General features: G+C 45.1%; 1 protein-coding gene across 3 annotated transcripts in view; it reads left to right on the top strand.

Moving 5' to 3' along the window:
* ZFHX3 (zinc finger homeobox 3) overlaps positions 1-18,883 on the top strand; it is a 376,930-nt gene that overhangs the window by 60,621 nt on the left and 297,426 nt on the right. For all 3 annotated transcript variants that reach the window (XM_074550648.1, XM_074550646.1, XM_074550642.1), the window contains exon 2: positions 11,509-11,613. The gene's annotated coding sequence lies outside the window, so the exon portion shown is untranslated. The remainder of the gene's footprint in view (positions 1-11,508; positions 11,614-18,883) is intronic.

Raw genomic sequence — 18,883 nt, 5'->3', positions numbered from 1 at the left:
CTGCCTTAGTTCCAGGCAATAATTGTTTAATCCTGACTTTCTCATACCCATAACGCGGTGACTGTAAAGCTGTGGTTGGCACTTTATGGAATTTCTTGGTGCTGTGTCCAGCCACGTGCTGCTCCCAGAGCAGTTTTGTTCCTGGGAGGGTAACTGTGACCCTCCCCACCGAGGAGGCTCTTAGTGGGAATGGCATAAAACCAAGTGCAGTGCTTTGCTCTGCCTGGAAAGAATCAAAACAGAGAAAATCCCAAAAGAAGCCCAAAAGTCCAAAATAAAAGCAGGTTAAGTTTAACTTTGTGATGTAGCACTGAGGCTGTTCTGCTATTTACAACCCGTGGCACTCTCTCGTCCTTCTTGCTGAGTAGCAGGGAAACGCCGTGGAAGTGACTGCTTATATTGATTAGCCAGACAAGAGAGAGTTAGAGACCCTCAGCACTGCCACTTAGAGTGGGCAGCAGACCCAAATTGAGCAGTAATAAAGTGTTTGAGGTTGGCTGAGGCGGCTCCTGGGGAAAGGGCCCTCTCGGAGTGGGGATGCTGGGGGTGGAGAGCTGTCAATTACCCGTGTTTGATGGGGACTGAGCCAACGTGCTCTTAGGGCAGCCTATTAAACGGGAGAGACAATGTGCTGGGGCTGGCTTCCATTTGCAAAAGTACTGCTGCAAACTTGGAGGAATGCATGTTCTTGACCGTGAGTGAGTGCTGCCAGCAGCAATGACTGCAAGCTTGGCCTTGATTTTTCTCTTTGTTGTGGCCTCCAGTTACAGACAGGGAAAAAGTGACAATATTGTTAGCCCCCCAAATACCAGTAGAGTAAAAAACTTAAACACTTGCTGGAACGTAGAGCAGGTGTGCCAAAGGAAGGCAGAAGGCCAAGCCAAAAGTGCTTGGGCCATCACAGGCAAAAGGGCAGCAAGTTTTGAGTTTAGCAGGCAATTAAAACTAAGAATAACCAGTGACAGTGTTGGACACCTAATGTGGCAATTATTGGGAATTATTCAGACCCAAAATCTGAATAATTACATAAATGGGAACTTTTTATCAAATGCAAACTATTCTAGTGCAGAGGATGGATGCCAGGTGTAAGGAACCACCTTGCAGACTGGCATAAGTATAAAAATACTTATGTGCAGAGCAAATCATCAAATAAAATGGAGAGGCCAATCATCAAATAAAATGCAAGATGGGTCAAAATAGTAAGAATAAGGCTGCTAAGAGCATGAGGAATGGGAAAATAACGAGAAGTGTATGATCACCATTCACTGGAGAGCAAAGAGAGCTTTGAGACAGCCGAAAGTTTCTGTATCATCTCTTTTGAAGCTGCCCATGGGACAGCAGTTACCATAATTAATGCCCTTGCCAAAGGGGTGAGATCTGAGTCCTGGAGAGAGAAGAAACAGCTTGAAGTGTCCAAGAGAGCTATTGTCAGAACTGTTGGTTTCAAAACTCATTAAAAGAATATGGAGAGCCAAAATAAACTCAGAACTAGAAGTGGCTTGTTTTGAAGACTTGTGCAGGGAAGGTGAAATGCTGGAAGACAGCTCAGTGTCCTGACTTTAGACAGGAGTTACAGAGCAGTCAGGTAACCTCCAGTTCCTGCTGAAACTCTGGAAAAAGCAGCCAAACTATTTGTGAGCACTTGGAAGATGACAAGGGAATGAATAACAAACACAGACTTGACAGATAAATATTGTCTGAGCAACACAGTAACTTCTATAGCAGAGTAACAGGTGTGGGCAGGGAAGGAGCACTTGCTGTTGTAGATCTCCAGTTCAGGGAGGTTTTTGGCACTCCTCACACAACTTTATTTATTAGCAAGCTCAGGAAATTTGGTTGAGATGAGTGGTGTAGAACAGGTTGAAGAATCATTTTTAGAGCAAACTTATGACTGTCAGAATGTAAGGAGGTATACACTGAGTTTTGGCAGGGGTCTGCCCTGACCCTGGGTCACAGCAGTGTTTGCTTTAATGAGCTGAATCACAGAGTAGGAAACATATTTACTGAGCTTTCGGACAACAGAAAGCTGAGCTAGTGACTGCATTCAGTGATAGCTGCACAACTGAAAGTAATCTGACAGGTGGGAGTGATGGTTTGGCAAAACCAGAATTCAGTTCTGTAGGGACAACCTCAGGATCTTCTTAGGGAAAGTTGGTCATGTGCACAAAGAATGTAATGTGTTAATAGTAGTGGTTTCTTGGCCAATTGCCCTGGTGGTGGCTTCAAACCTTTTGTAATCCTTGTGCCTTGAGAACTGAAATTTTCTACCTGCATCTCTGCAGCCTGGTTTTGTTTGTTTATTTAGGAGTAAAGTCCAACACCTTCCATGAATCCCCCTAGGATCTTTGAATCCGTGTGTTGCATGAAGCCATTCAGTTACAGGCAGTCAGTGACACTTCCTTACTTATTATTAATTTGTTACAGGCAAAACTCCATCTCTGTTTCTATGTTTTTATGTGGCACTGTGGATGCTCCCTCTTTTCCCCTTCACTGCCCCCCAAAAGCTCACTTCAGCAGTATGAAGTGAACCATGCTTGGAGTGTTGTTAAGTAATATTCCTTATTACAAAAAAGCACAGGGCTCCCTTTAATGAGAGCTTCAGTGCTCCCAGCTCGTGTCACTGTCTGGGGAGCCCCTTTCCTTTGTCCATAATGAGCACCTCCTCATTTGCACTGTCCCTGGATTTATGGAGGGACAGGAAGAAAAAACCTTCAATTTATTATGTCTTAAATGAAGTGCTCCCAAAGCAAAACCAAAGAGAGCAGTAAACTGGTGCCTCTGCATTATATAGTTTGATTTTTATGGAGCTGTATCGTGATGTTCTGCCTCACCTAAGCAGGGTGAGCACAGGCTATAATTACCTCTTGTGAACCCCATTTTCTGATAACCTCCCTGGCCTCTCCCTCTTCAGGATGTTGAATCTGTCAGTTAGGGGATTTTATTTGTTCTCACTGATGGAGCTGGATATGGTTAGAAGCAATAAAGCTCATTTGATATCTCATTTACCTGAAAAAATGGGGCTTGCTCCCTGAATTTGAAGCAGGGAAAACATTCCAGTTTTGTGAATTTTACTCTACTATACTTGAATTATTTCTGTTAATTCTCTCTCCTTATGTTTGTCCTCACCTTTTCCTGCTCCAGCTGCACTCAGTTCCCCTCTGTGGTAGATATTCCTGCATACCCTAAGAGTTAACTTGAAAGAAAACACATTTTTATTGATGAATCCCAGTTTTAGAAAAAAGGGCTTTAAGGTCAAAGCCTTCCTATGTAGAGGGAACAGCCAGGCAGTAACAGCCGTGTTCCTGGGCTGAGATTAAATCCACGTCTCCTGTGCAAGATGAACTGACATAATGGTGTTACTCCTTGCTTTTCTGACTTAGGGAAAAATGTACTAATTCCTAGTACTAAAATGTACCAGGAAAACGAATTCCTTAAGGTTTTATTATAATTTAATTTCTTCACAGGAGTGTTTTGGATAAATGCAACTGTGCCTTTTATGTGATCAATTTGAAATAAAATTTGAACTGTAAGAAGGTGGTTTCATGATGGTGGGTTTTGTTTGTTTGATTTGGGTTTCTTTTGACTTTGGGTCTCCTTAGATTTCCTTGTGTTCCAAAATGTGGAGCCACCTGAGCTGTATTTTTCAGCTGGATATCAGCAGTCCAGAGCTGTCTGTCTAACCTATGGCAAAAAGCAGAGATCAATAATAAATGGTCTGGTGCCTTCCTGCTTTTGCTGCATGTGAGTGTTTTCTCTGTAGTTCAAGGGTTATAGAAATTATAGTTGACAAATCTCAGCTACAAATAATATTCCTAACATTTTGCATCGTCTTAAAACCTTTTTATTTATTTCCTTTCTTGCAAGAGTCAAATAAGAGGATTTTACATACCAAGGGAAGGTTTTTTTTAGACTTAAACTTCAGAATATTTTCAATATCTGCAACATTATCTTTTGAATAATAATTACCTCTTATATTAAATTATAAGACAGCAGGATTCAGGATTAGATCTCTGCATATTATTCTAGTGAAGGAAATTATGACAGGGGTCATTTTTTAGAATTATGTAGGAGGGTAAAAGGTCCCAGGCAGCATTAGAAGGGAAGGCGTTTATAATTAAATTGTAATTTAGACCTATGATTTATAGTTTTCTCAATGAAAAATTTGGTGCTGTAGAGAGATCCTAGGAGGAACTTTAGTGAGATACAACTTAATGAAATAATAAAAAGAAAAATGATTCTGGAGCAGGCTGTATTGCAGCGGTCCCTGGCAGGACGCTGCAGCGGAGCCGCGAGCTGTCCCTGCTGCCCTGCCAGGCTCCTCTGCCAGGGCTGTTCCCAGGCACCAAAGCTGGTTTGGACTGAAACAAGGCCATTTGCACAACAGATACCTTTTGAACTCATTTAGCTCATTAAAACTCAGGGAGGTGCTCTAAACCATGCAGGTTGTTAGTTCGGGACAAACTGCTGGTTGTTGTTGTTGTTGTTGTTAGTCATGAGCTGCAAGAAAACCCCGAGCCTTGTTCTTCATAATTTGTGAAGCCATTAGAGTGTGGATGCTGAAAATCTGCTCTGAAATAGCACCCACTTACCTACAAATAGCTCATTTCTACCTAATGTGCAAAGGAGTTTGGAGTTTCAGCATTATTCTGCAGAACAGATAGCTATTGGATTTAAAAAAAGAGTATTTTTATAGTTATTTTTATTAATTAATGGGCTAAACTCCTCCTGACCATGATGAAGAACTATTCTACTGGCAGGAAACCATTAATACAGAAAGGTTAAATGGTTTGCCAAAGGTAATTGAGGCAGTCAGTGACTGATCTGACACCAGGAGCCATCTCTGACCCGATCTCCTCTGGCGGTGAAACTCTGCTGGACTGGTTTGCACGGTGGCCAGCAGCTCTGGCTTGGCTTAAACCACATCTCGGTCAGGAAGGACTCATTTGCATTAAAAATTACTTTAAGGAAGGGATGTAGGCTCAGACATTGTTTTTAAATACTATTTTCTTGTGTAAACTCAGCAGTTGTTCTTACAAATGGTAGGAACAGTCTGGCTCAGGCTGTAAAAATATCCTTTTTTTTTTTTTTGATTTTTGTGTATGGTTGTAGAATAGAAAGTCAACAGGTAAACTCAGAGCATGAGTTTCAAGATCAGCTCCTGGAGTTTACTAGTTTACTATGCTCAGATTAAGGCACTGTATTAATCTTCTGGTACTTAATTTTTTTGCAGTAACTTTGAATGCAGATAAGTATCTGATTGAAATAAATGTCCTAATAAGCACCCTCTGATATCAATGAAATTGTTGAAATTGTGTCTGGACAAAGTGTGACATTTTCTATGTCACAGAAAGATGGGAGAAGGAGGGTGTGACTTAAAAATACTGGATATGGAACTTCAAAAGAAGGAAAGATTCTGAACCAACAAAATTCTTTTGCTTTCCCTCTGAGAGAGTTGCTGAGAACTCAGGAGCTCCCTGCAGGTCCAGCAGGGGAAGGGTGGGCTCCCCGAGGGGCTGAGACAGGGAGCACCTGCCTTTGTCCCGATTGATACTATTTGGATTTGAAACATTCACTTGAAAATTAGCCAGATAGCTGTTTATTTAACTGGCGCACAGAATCCTCCCAAGTATCCAAATTTAATGAAAAAACAATCAGCTTTTTAAAGGCTGTGTGTTCCTATAATGAACATTTAGGAATGTTAACAAATAATGTTATGCATTAGAAAACAATCTTAATAACACAGATTGTTCTTTGGTTTCTGGGTAAATAACAGCTACTTTAGAATTTATCTAAATGAAGAAGTTATGCCACAGGCTCTAGGATTTTCAGAGGGGTGTTTCATTTTTTAATGCGTCAAATTAAAAATAAAACTCAAGGTAGCCCTTTCTATTTTCCAAGCTAACCTGAAATAGAAAAGGTTAAGACATACTTGAAAAAAGGGATATTTTACCCTGAAGAAGAAAACGTTTTTTGTGCTATTTGCAGAAAATTATTCTTTTTCTTGTAGTTTTGTGAGCATTGCTTGCGGTAAGTGTTGATTATGGAAACATTTGTTTGCGAGCTCGGTTTTTAACCCCTGGCTGCCCTCGGTGGCGGTGCCGCGTTTGGCTCCTTTGTGTGGGGCGCGGGATGCGGGAGCGGCGCCTTTGTTCAAAGCGAGAAGGTCGCGATGAGAACCAGAGGAGAGCGGGGCGTCCCCACGGCCCCGAGCGCGGCACCGGGGCGGGACGGAGCGGCACGGGGGTCCCTGCCCGGCACGGGGGTCCCTGCCCAGCCCCGGGACAGAGCAGCACGGGGGTCCCTGCCGGCACGGGGGTCCCTGCCCGCACAGGGGTCACTGCCCGCACAGGGGTCCCTGCCCGCACAGGGGTCGCTGCCCTCTCAGGGACACTGCGCTGTGCGGGGTCGTTCCCCGGCTCAGCGCTGAGCGCGGCCCGGCCGGGCCCCTCCGCCGGGAGCTGCCGCTGTCCCTTCAGCGCTCGTGGCTCCGCAGCCTCGTGTCCCTGCTCGCGGGGCCTGCAGGGATGGATGGGAGAGAGGAAAGGGATCCTTCCCTGGCAGGGTGGGCAGGCCCTGGCGCAGGTGCCCAGAGCATCCCTGGCAGTGCCCAAGGCCAGGCTGGACGCTGGGGCTGGAGCAGCCTGGGGCAGTGCTAGGTGTCCCTGCCATGGCATGGGATGGGATGGAGTGTGCTTTGAGACCCATCCAGACCATTGCCTGTGACTGAATTTGACTCCCTTGGCTGTCGCCGCCAGCCGAGGCCGTTCCGGTGCCGCTGTCGGGGCCTGGCGCTCTCAGAGCCCCGCGAGGGGGGCCGGGGAGAGAACCACGGCGTGCTGGGGCTGCGGGAGGAGCAGGGGCTGCTGCGGGATGGAGCAGGGAGTGAATGCTGCGGGATGGAGCAGGGAGGGAATGCTGCGGGATGGAGCAGGGAGGGAATGCTGCGGGATGGAGCAGCGAGGGAATGCTGCGGGATGGAGCAGGGAGTGAATGCTGCGGGATGGAGCAGGGAGGGAATGCTGCGGGATGGAGCAGGGAGTGAATGCTGCGGGATGGAGCAGGGAGGGAATGCTGCGGGATGGAGCAGGGGCTGCTGCGGGATGGAGCAGGGAGGGAATGCTGCGGGATGGAGCAGGGAGGGAATGCTGCGGGATGGAGCAGCGAGGGAATGCTGCGGGATGGAGCAGGGAGTGAATGAATGCTGCGGGATGGAGCAGGGAGGGAATGCTGCGGGATGGAGCAGGGAGTGAATGAATGCTGCGGGATGGAGCAGGGAGGGAATGCTGCGGGATGGAGCAGGGAGGGAATGCCGCGGGCAGCCGGGCCGGGGCTGCGCCCGGGAACAGCCGTGCCGGGAGCGCCCCAAGGACCGCAGCGCTCCTGCCCGGGCCCGCTCTGCCGCCTGGGGCTGGAAAACAGCCCGGGGAAACCAGTCAGCAACCAGTTAAATGCTGGGAAACGCTCTGCTTCAAAGGAAAAACATCAAGTCTAAGGTGGCTTAGACTGGATACCCAAAATTAATAGACATATTTGACCTTAATCTGTCTTCCTGGACAAGTTTAATTATAGCAATTTCTTAACTTCAGCTCGAGATCTTGTTCCAGAAGTGTTGGTGTTCTTTCAATGTGTGGGGTTTTGTATTTAATACCACTGTATTTTCTAAGGAGAGGCAAAAATCTGCAAAAATTGACTGGACTGGAATCACCCAGGACTTCAGAGATGCCTGTGATTAATTTCTCTTTCTAAATAAATTAATGTTTCTGAGATGAGATTGAATTGAGGGTGAGGAGAAAGAAATTAGAAATACTGTTTTAGAGCAAAATTTAAAAGGGAATTTATTTTGGAACGATTTTATTCCCTTTGCGCTCACAGCCTGTCCTGGCAGGAATCTTTCAATGTAAACCATTTGGCATGAGCTGATGATTAAAACCTGATGATGTACATGTTGATTTACACCAACTGGAGTCATAGCATTTGTTTTAGCCTTTATTTTTTTGTCTTAAATAACTTAAACAAAGATGTAAAGGTTGTAATATCTCTGTGTAATTTGAAATATAAATATTTGAAACTGCAGCATGTGCTACCACGCAGTGAGTTGCGTGTGGGAAGCAGCAGCACATGCTGTGGTGCGCCCTTAGCAGTGCCAGCGTGCAGGGGCTGCAGCGTCCTGGGCGAGTTTTGGTTTCACTCTGCCCCCAGAGCTCCAGGCACTGCGACCCACAGAACCACAGCACCAATGACTGCCACAGCAGCGCCTTTGGGTCAGCTCTGGGTTTCCTTAGTTGTTGTATAAAAATGCATTTCTGATTTTCTAGAAGCTTTAAAAGAGGTGTTTTCTCTCTTACAGAATAGATATGATTTTACTGTGTTTTACTCTTTTTCTGTTTACAAGAAAAAGCTGAAAATGCAAAATTTTAGACATGAGTGGCAATTTTGCATCTCTGTTTTCATAAATTTGACACCTTTTATATGAAATAATTTCAAGTTTTCTATTAAAATGGAAAGAAACAATCAGTGCCTTAGATTGAAGCCTCTAAGAAAGCAGTTTTGAGCCATGCTGATGGTGTAGAAAAACTCCTGGGTTATATAAATAAAAGAAATTAAACTGTTTTCCTCTTTCTTTGCACGGGCTGGTTTGTGAGTGGGATTCTAACAGAGCAGATGGACTCGTTGCTTGAGTGCACTTACTTTAGTTCCACATCTTGCCCAACTCCAGGAACTTGAACTTGTCATTATCAGCCCCAGAAGGTCAATGCATTACCCAGGGTAGCAGCTCTTTCATGTGGCCTTTCTGAGGAGGGAAAAACCAGCTTTTAATCTTGGCTTTTATAAAACACTCTGTGTACTGGATACATCCTAACTTGTCATTTCCTCGTGTGTTTTAGTGCTGGGGAGATCTGGAGATGCTTTGTGATGCCACACAGATACACACGTCCGCAAGAGGCCTAATCTGAAGTGAATCTTCTATAAATAATAAACAACAAATAGGCTCCTTTTAGTTATATTAGCCCCAAAATAGGTCATGTACATTTGTTTTAAATGCAAACTTAACAATAAAGTAAATTCCCTAGGTGGAGAATTTGATGTGTTTGTGCAAATTTTCTGGACATAGTACAAAAAAAAGCCAGCACCTATATTTTACCATTTAAAATATTTATACATTGTCTCTTAAAGTCCTGTGTTTGAAATACTGTTTATAATAAACTCCCTAGGAGAGAACTAATAGTCACAGGTAAACACTTGCCATTTGTTAACTTAAACACAAAGTAATCTCTAACTTTTTAAAGAGAAACTTAGCGTTTCTCATTTAGAAACGCTTCCAGAAGAGTTGTTGCCTTTGTCAGCTTCCTGCCTCCAAATGTTCTGGTTTTGCACCTGATGGTCCACATGGTCTTGGAGTTCCATGTGCTTCTCGAGGAGGTGATGGAGAGTGAGCCTTGTGTCACCAGGCTTTCTCCCTCTGGGCCTCCACTGGAAATATTAGTATGATTTTTAAACAAGAAAGGCTGCCTAGGCCATTCTGTTAGTGCTCCCTCATAACATATAGTGTGTTAAATTCTGCGGTAACTGATAAAAGAAGGCATATCTGAGCAATGGGCGATTTATTGTGGTTGGAATTAAAATGGCTGTGACACCTATTGTAGTTTTCATACTATTTCTGCCTACTGCAGCTGTGTTGGGTTTTAATTGGCATCTGTAAGCGCTTCTGTAATACAAATAATATAGATAGGATGTCTCACAGTAGAACTAGACAAAGGTAAAATGCCCCAAACTGCAGTGACACATTTTCAGCTGGTGTTGTTCTGTGGAGCGAGGCTGGATCTCAAGTTGTGGTGTCAGCCATTGTAACACACATAATTTCTCTGTCCCTATTCATTTTCATCCCCGAGATGCATTGTAAAAGTGTAAATCCATCACTAGATAATTTTCAGTTCCATTATTTACCAAAATGAATAGTTAAGCAAGTCATTGTTATTAGTGGGATGCTATTGTTGTTTCGCAGAGATAGGGCCTGCCAAGGGCTTGAGTGATGTGCACTTGAGTGTTCTTTCAAGATCCTTGTACCTGTTTCATTTGGGAGGAGTTTCACTCGTGTAAAATCAAACAGAAACAATTTTAGTAGCCTCTGAAAAGAGAAGAAGGGAAAATGGATATTAATGAACTATTTAATATTCTGCTATGGCAGAGATGCAGTGATTTTGCTGTTGACACTTTTGCATGGAATTAAAGAGATCTGGTGGTTGTTTTACTCGTCTGTCTTTGTTCCTGAAAGACTTTTCAGTGTCATCAGATTTGGTTTTGTAACCTGAGAGAGATTTTACAGACATGCAGACAAGACAAAAAAGCGCTTCTTTTTCATGAAATTCATTGGTATTCAAAACATGGTCCTTTGATGAATTAGAAATTTTGGCTAAAGCTTTAATGAGATTTTTATTTCCTGAACTTATGTTGGAAAACGTGTGAGCTGCACAATTCACAATTCTGAAAAAGGGTGGGCTTGGTTTACTGTTCAAGAATATTTCTGGCTTGTTGTTTATTGCTCAATACTGTATTGATTGGTGAGTTGAGAAGTTCATGATGAAGTGGAACAGTTTAGAGCTATGGATCTTTACTTTGTGGTGTGCAAGGGTGGGGAGCCTGTGGCTGAGGGTGCAGCAGAGCCTGAGGGAGCTGTGCAGGGATTGTGCAGCAGAGGCTGCTCCCTGTTCTGCCTCAGCAGGGCTGGAGGCGCCCTCGGGGCTCTCTGCCCTGGCCGGGCTCTGCCTCTGCAGGTCCTGGGCTGGGAACACAGGCTGGCACCCTCACACGCTGCCCTGGCACCCTCACACACTGCCCTGGCACCCTCACACGCTGCGCTGCCCTGGCACCCTCGCACGCTGCCCTGGCACCTTCCCGCACTGCCCTGGCATCTTCCCACACTGCCCTGGCACCCTCATGCACTGCCCTGGCACCTCCCTGCGCTGCCCTGGCACCCTCGCACGCTGCCCTGGCACCTCCCTGCACTGCCCTGGCACCTTCGCACACTGCCTTCGCACCCTCATGCGCTGCCTGCCCAAATGCAGCTAGAGAACCCGTTGTGGTTATTCCTGGTTAGTAGAATCTCTCATTGTGTGGGTGGTTAGTGGGGACAAGTAATTTGGGAAGCTTTCCAGAAACTGTCATTGAGTGGTCTTAGATTTTATAACATTCCTTGTGTTCCCATGCTGTGCTACGCACAGACATTCTCCTGGCTCAAGAACATTTGAGTGCTAGGACTTACCACGTTTTGAAACTCACATGTGTTGCAGCATGTTAAAAGTATTAGGAATATTCAGGTAATCAATGTACCTTGTCTTTTAATTTACTTTAAATCAAAGTTTTTTTCCCAGTGCTTACAGAAATGTTTTGGTGTTGACTGAAAAGAAGGATGTTATGGAAGATTTTTTGTTAGTCATGTGGACAAGACAAAATTCTGTTTGTTCACTTCCAACCCCAGCTAAATGTGTGTTTTCCATTTCTTTGTGCCAGCTACTTTCTGGATTTATCCTGAACAAGAAGAGGAATTACTGAACTAACACCCGGGCAGTGAGTGTCCTGTGATAGATGCTACAGTCCAGAAGTCCTTCAGAAATGGTGAGTAACCCTCTCTCTCTGGATTTCCACACTGAGTTTTAGGTGAAAGCTGTCTGATTTTCAGCTCTTAGTCTGGAGATTTGTGAATTGTGGCTGCAGTGTGAGTTGAAGTCTTTGCATGTAGATTATGGCATTCTGTATTTTCAGAACTTATCTCTATATTTGAGCATTGAAGGCCTATTCCAGAATGAATAAATGTAGCAATAATTGTGATCTTATTATTTTATCTGGGCAGCTGCCGCAGTCAATGATCTGTCTGTGTGAATGGCTCCAGAATACAGAGGTCTGAACAAGTGGTTTTGGGAAGAGAAGGTTTTGTCCACACTCTTACAGTGTCCTGGGAGAGGGATTTCTGAAAATGTGATATAAATGCAAATCTGTGTTTAAAAATACTGAAATGCCTGTGTGCTAATGCTAGTTGCTCGCTGGGGGATGTTTGGGGTAAGTTGGCTGATGGTGGAGTCAGTGTAATTTTATTTTGAAGTATTCAAATAGAAGATGCAGTATTATTTGAGAGAACGAGACCTTTCTCTTCGTTATCTGGTGTTAAGTGCTGCTTTGCTTCTCTGTTGTCAGAGGTATGGCAGTCTGCTTGTGTGTTCACTTTTGGCCAAAATGCCCTGAATTGGAGGGGGCTGGGAGAGAAGAAGGTGCTTGTAGACAGGTTTGTGGAATCACTGCAGTGAGTTTTAAATGATGTATGAAATGAAAAATTCCTGTCTGATGCACAGGGCGAGCAGAGCCATTGATGTCTGTGAAATCGCTGCTGCAGAGCCTATTTCAGAGACTCACAGGGTGCTTTGGCTTGGGAGGAACCTCAAAAATCATCTCGTTCCACCCCCTGCCATGGGAACACCTTCCCCTAGACCAGGTTGTTCAAGTTTTTCTAATAGTATTTCAGAAATGCCAACTTTTAATTTTTTTTTATAAAACTCTTCTGCTTTGGAAAGGCAGAAGTCTTTCACAGCAATAAAATTCATTAGAAAAAACTTTCAAGATGGTGCATCAATACATATCCTGAGGCAGTTTCCTAGGTTTGTGTGGGTTTCTGAGCCTGAGCAGCACTACTTTACAGAATGCCACGTGGGTGTGAGGGTGCTGGTGAGGATGCTTTGAACTGTCCTAAAGTGAGAATCTTAAAACTTGAAGGATGGGATTGAAGATCAGGAGCCCAGTGGTTTGTTTGAGAGGTGCAGTGGGTTTAGGAGCTGGAGTGGAGTAAGAGCTGAAAGGCCAGGAGTGCAGGGTCTGGGGAAGGATGGGTTTGTGTGGCTGAGACCCAGCAGGAGCTGCAGGGCAGCAGTGAGACAGAACAGGCTCTGGTTCCGGCACAGTGTCCTCCTGCATCTCATGCTGTGGCTCCTGCAGGCAGAATGAAGGTGGTTTCAGTTCTAACAGACACTCGGGGATCCAGAGCAGCATCACCCTGCTTAGTCAAACATCTGCATTTCCTGGCAATGGAGTTTGATACACCTGGCCAGGCTGCAAGTGGAGTTGTGAGAGTTTAAGGAATGTGTGCACAGGTGACTGCACATACTTTTGCATTTTAGTTTTGTAGATGTTCTAGAAGTGCCCTTTCAGCACCCTTTCTTGGTAGTCTTTGCATATTTAAGTCTCTTATCAGAGGATTTTGTTGTGTTTTTAAATTGCTGATGGTCAGGATTTTTAATGTTTTTATTGAAAACAATAGTGGAAGAGAAATAGTTTTTATATTATGCCATCAGGTTCTTTAGAAAGGACAACACAATGTCTGAAGAAATTGAGAACACTTTCATGAATCCTGCTTTGGTGCTTTTTTCTCTCTCTTTTGTTTGTTTGTTTGTTTGTTTTTGGGTTGGGTTTTTTTGTCACATTCACGTTGTGCTTCTGCTCTCTAAAAGCACAGACTTCCCTCCACTCTGCTGTTGTGCTGTGCTGATGCAAGCAAGCTTTTGAGTGGTCAGAAAGAAAAAGGATAAGAGAGCAGTATATAGATGGCTTTTAAAGCCAGCAGCTGATCTGTTTGTTGCCATGATAGCCGGAGTTGCCCTTTTCTTAGCTCCTCAGTATTGTTTCCTTCATTCAGTATATGGGGCTTCTGAACTGCCTGACTGATCGTGCAGCTGAATTTCCCTGCTGGTGAGCTGTCCTGTCAGAGCAGAAGTGCAGAGGCAGGGAAGTGGTGAAGAAAGCCCTGGGTTCCTGGTGCTGGCTGTGCTCTGACAGCGCCCCAGCTCCTCCCTGTGCCCAGCTGTGCCCAGCTGTGCCCAGGTGTGCCCTCACAGCTCCTCCCTGTGCCCAGGTGTGCCCAGCTGTGCCCAGCTGTGCCCAGGTGTGCTCTGACAGCTCCTCCCTGTGCCCAGCTGTGCCCAGGTGTGCTCTCACAGCTCCTCCCTGTGCCCAGGTGTGCCCAGCTGTGCCCAGGTGTGCCCTGACAGCTCCTCCCTGTGCCCAGCTGTGCCCAGGTGTGCCCTCACAGCTCCTCCCTGTGCCCAGGTGTGCCCAGCTGTGCCCAGCTGTGCTCTCCCTGTGCCCAGGTGTGCCCTGACAGCTCCTCCCTGTGCCCAGGTGTGCCCAGTTGTGCCCAGGTGTGCTCTCACAGCTCCTCCCTGTGCCCAGCTGTGCCCAGGTGTGCTCTCCCTGTCCCCAGGTGTGCCCAGCTGTGCCCAGGTGTGCCCTGACAGCTCCTCCCTGTCCCCAAGTGTGCCCAGGTGTGCCCAGGTGTGCTCTCCCTGTGCCCAGGTGTGCTCTCCCTGTGCCCAGGTGTGCTCCAGGAGCCCAGCCCCGGCCCTGGCTGCTTCCAGCCTGTCTGGGGTCCTGCCAGGGGGCTTGAGGGGGGGGAGGCCTCTGCCTTGGGGATCTTTGCTGAGGTGTTTCGTGCTTGGTTCTTCTGAGCAAACAGCTCCTCCTTCCTGGCCATGGGCATCTTCTGGCCTTGAAGTTGAAAATGAAGGTGTTACCTTTATGATCATTTACTGTAGGTAGTATTTTTGTATGTGTTATTACAAATATTAATTAGACTTTGCTTTACTTGAAATGGAGGGGTTTGGATTGCATACATCATGGAAAAAAGGAAATAAGGAGTTAGATGATGTTTGCAGAGCAATTATGTAGTAGACCATGATAAAATAAGAAGCCATAGCATGAATAAACCAGATAGTAATTTTTTGTTTCAACTGAAATTGTTTGACACAGTAAAGGACTCTGATTACTGCGAAGCATTTAATACTGAATCTGAACAGGTTTTACCAAATTTGGGTGTGGATCTTAGTCTCTGAAGAATATACCCACAAAAAAGTGCTGCAAGCTGTTCTTTCTTGAGTCCTGCAGGGCGGCTGGTGCTGTCAGCCTGTGGAAAATGCTTTTTGCAGCAGATTGCTTGTAAGATATGTTGTGCAAGAAGTTTGTGTGACAAAAGTGAATTTATCAGGCTGTCTGGAAGTTACTTGTTCTTCAAAGATCAACCTTCTTTACTACATATTATTTGTAACTGTTCTGTATAAGTTACCTGTGGTTTACTGGAAGTGGGCTGAAGAACCAGTGCTAGGAAATGCTGTTAATGGAGCAGGAGTTTGGGATGTTAAATAGGAAGAACTGGATGACTTTGAGGAAGTGATGAAAATAAGGTGAAATTGAATAGATTCAAGTAAGAATGGCTTTTCTGCTGGCTGGAAAGGCAGTTGTTTCTGGGAGGAGGGGCCAGGAGCTGACTGAGGTACGGCTGTGCCACCAACACAATGTGAAAAAATCAAGGGCCACTCTCAGACCCGAGAAGGAAAAAGTAATTCCAGAGAGGTTTGCAAAATACTGGTGCCGTGGTAACAGCAGCTCATCTATTTCCAGAGGGAAAATGTGAAATCAGGACTGTCTCCTAGTCAGGGAACAGGGCAGGGGATCTCGGGATCTCACCATTACTCAGGGCTGGAACAATTAACACTGAGGCAGGACTTTGTTTTCCTTTAACAAGGAAAGGACGATGGGTCGTTTCTCCTCATGGTGCTCCTGAATGCATTTGAGATAAATGATTTGGGAATCTGACAAATTGGAAGAATAACAAGAAGTGTAAGATTACTTTTTTTTTCCAACTGAAATGTGTTAGAGCCTCTATGACACTGGTAGCAGGTGAAAGAGGAAAACAGTTCTTGAACTCTTTGCTAAATTGATATACTAATCAGAGTGCCTTTTCCAGAAAAGAAAGAAGAGCCCCATTTTGCCTGGACTCTATCTTTGCTGTTTCCCTTTTTCAGAAACAGAAGATTAGGAGGTGTCTGCACCGATGTGATAAAACGTTCCCGTGGAATTGTATTGTATTTTCGCCTTGAGTTGCTGGAGAAATGAAGTTGTTGGCTTTCAGTGCTGCTTTGTTTTTGACCCCTTTTTGTGAATTCTCTGAGGAAAGAAACATATTCCCATCTTTTATAGTAATCAAATTTATCTGGCATCTCTCAGCCTCTTGCATTACTTATGCTACAGTTGACCAGCCTTGGGAAGGGTTTAGCAGGTTTATTTATTTATTGTTCTAAAGTGAAGGTTTTTGACTTGAGGTCCCCACGTAGTCCATGGGGATTTGAAGAGAAAAAACTGAAAGTGCTTTCTGCCATTATTTTGATGCAGTTATTTTCTGTGAAGCTGTTTAAAAAATACCCCAGACTACCCAAAACCTAAACAAAGCCCCCCATTCGTCCAAAATCCCCAAGAAACACTGAGAGAGGGAAAAACTTGATTATCTTAGTTGTGTTGGAAATCCAACTTTGTCAACTTTCTTTTGCAGCTTCTGTTTATCTTGCTGTTTTGTCATCAATTTATTTAGATGATTGAAAAAAGTAAAGGTTGATTAGAAGGGAAATCCGGGGTGTCGTCAATTATTTTGATTTCAAATATGATTTATTTGACTAACAGCCTTAAAAGCTGAGACTGATTTAATTTTGTGTTATGCTCATGAAATCTACAGAAGGCTGACCTGGCCATCTTCCTCATCTCCTGTTTGTAAGTCCACACAGTGTTTGCCCTCTGATTCTTTGATTTTGATGCTCTTTGAGGAGCAAACGATGATAGTGTGGAAACGTTCATATTCTGTTTCAGATGTATATACCCACGTAGAAGGATTTTTTTGTTGCAGGAGAAAAATCAAATCCTTGTCACCTAAACTGCTAATTATGTTTGATAAATGTATGGTATATGTTTAATGCAAAGAGAATTTAAGAAATAATACACCTTGTGTAATTACAGCGACCGAGCTACTTCCATCAATCTAATTTTTCTGATTCAGGTTCATTTGCATTGCATTATTTTTATTAAATGAGCTTTCAGTGGAGCCCTGCTCTCTGTCAAGGGGAACAATCAAACACTGCAATGTTTCAGAGTGCACAGGGTGGGTTTGCAGGTGGCACCACGGCCTGGCTGCTGGCACAGCCCCACGGCCACGCTGGGGCCGCCTGGGCAGTGCCCACCCCCAGGGCAGCAGGGCCCTGCTCTGCTCATGGGCAGTGCCCACCCATCCAGGGCAGCAGGGCCCTGCTCTGGCCATGGGCAGTGCCCACCCACCCATCCAGGGCAGCAGGGCTCTGCTCTGGCCATGGGCAGTGCCCACCCAGTGGGGCAGCAGGGCCCTGCTGTGGCCCTGGCACAGCCCAGGAGCTCTGTCCTGCTGCCCTGGTGCCCCTGGCACCCCGCTCTGGTGCTGACCCAGGGCCATGGCTGAGGGGCAGCCCGCACCCAGCCATGGAGGGGCTGTGCCAGGGCAGCTCTCCTGCATTTCCCTGTCTGCTCCTCTGGGTCTTTGCACTTCTCTGTCTCTGCTGCACTTGGGAGCTGTCACTGCTCTTCACCATAATGCAGCCCAGGAATTCTCCCATCTGATACTGAGTGCAAACCAGCCTCCCTTGTTCCCCCACCCAATCTCCAAACTTCCGATTAAAAGAAAAATAATCTGTAACCCTGTTTCTAGTCACAATACTGCTAACATTTAGTGTATGTAGCTGTAATTATTACTGAAGGTGCATATAAACTTAGGTTAGTGTGTGTGTGACGGGGAGGGAGAGCCAGACGGGCTCTGCTGCTCTCCCTGGAATGAAAGCATTCCTGTTTGTGTCTGCAATAACGTGCAGCACAACAGAAGAACCCCTCCTGCAGGTGTCCCTGAGCCCCTGCTCCCTGCCTGTGCCCTGGGTTACTGCCCTGCTGCACAGCAAATGGGGGGCTGTTCCTGGTCTGGGACTGGGGGGCTCCCCAGGGTCCCTCAGGTGTGATAAGCTAGGAAACCTTGCTTTAGAATATCCTACTCAGTTACATTCAAGTCTGGAGAGTCTCCTTTAAAGGACACTGACTGCAGCTTTTGTCACTTCAAAAGAAGCAGGGGATGTTCCACATACCTTCCCTTGGTGTAATGATCGTTAAAAACATTTTCCCCTCAAAATTGCTGGAATTCATTAAGTCAAATTCATTGGCAAGAAATCTGGGAACTGAGTGTAAATTATTAAGTCTCAAGACTAGTTAAAAATAGTTCATCATGTGCATGAATTCTGTGGGAAACAAAAAAAAAGAGTAAATAATTTCCATTAGTCTAATGGAAATGAGATAATGGCAGAGTTTTTCCAGTGTGTTATAATTACACAGTTTATTTGAAGAATAATATTCTAGAGTAGTATAAGGAACACCATATGGTTGTTACTACTGTAAACAATCATAATTATTAAAGTAGAAGGTTTTCTCAGGTCTGCATAGTCACTGTAAATTGTTAAAAGTCTTGCACAAAACAACTGGTTTTTAATTTCTTAGGGTTTTTTTAATGCTTAAACCAATAATTTTCAGCTGAAGAGAGAATGTGGAAAGTAACTGCTAATCAGATGGCCTGGAGTACCTTGAACTGTGCAGTTTCTCAGAGCGTGCAGCAGCTCTGCCGCTGTTTGGTGCTGAGCTCTGCAGTGAGCTCAGCAGCCCCTCTGTTCTCTGGAGGGGCTCGTCCCTGCTCAGGAACAGGGAGCAGCACTGGCAGTGAGCTCTGGCCACCAGCTCCTTCACAGGATGGATTCTTTCATTGATTATAGATTGGAAGGAGTGTGAAACCATCTAACCTGGCATCCTGGCTCGTGTGTGCCATTAAAATGAGCCCTGTTAATTCTGTATGAGCCTTAACTCTGTGTTTAAATAGCCCATGCTGTGCTGGTTCAGCTCCTGCTGCTGTTTCCAGGAGAGCTCTTCTCCCCTCACCACTCAGACTTTGCAGAGGAAATCTTTGTGCTGGAGTTTCTTCCACTTCCCAGGCCAGCACATTTTGGATTTGCCAATGAGC

The sequence above is a fragment of the Zonotrichia albicollis genome, chromosome 13 (genome assembly GCF_047830755.1).
Source record: "Zonotrichia albicollis isolate bZonAlb1 chromosome 13, bZonAlb1.hap1, whole genome shotgun sequence".
Lineage (NCBI taxonomy): Eukaryota > Metazoa > Chordata > Aves > Passeriformes > Passerellidae > Zonotrichia > Zonotrichia albicollis.
The sequence above is the reverse complement of the archived record's forward strand: the minus strand, read 5'-3'. Positions and strand labels throughout refer to the sequence as shown.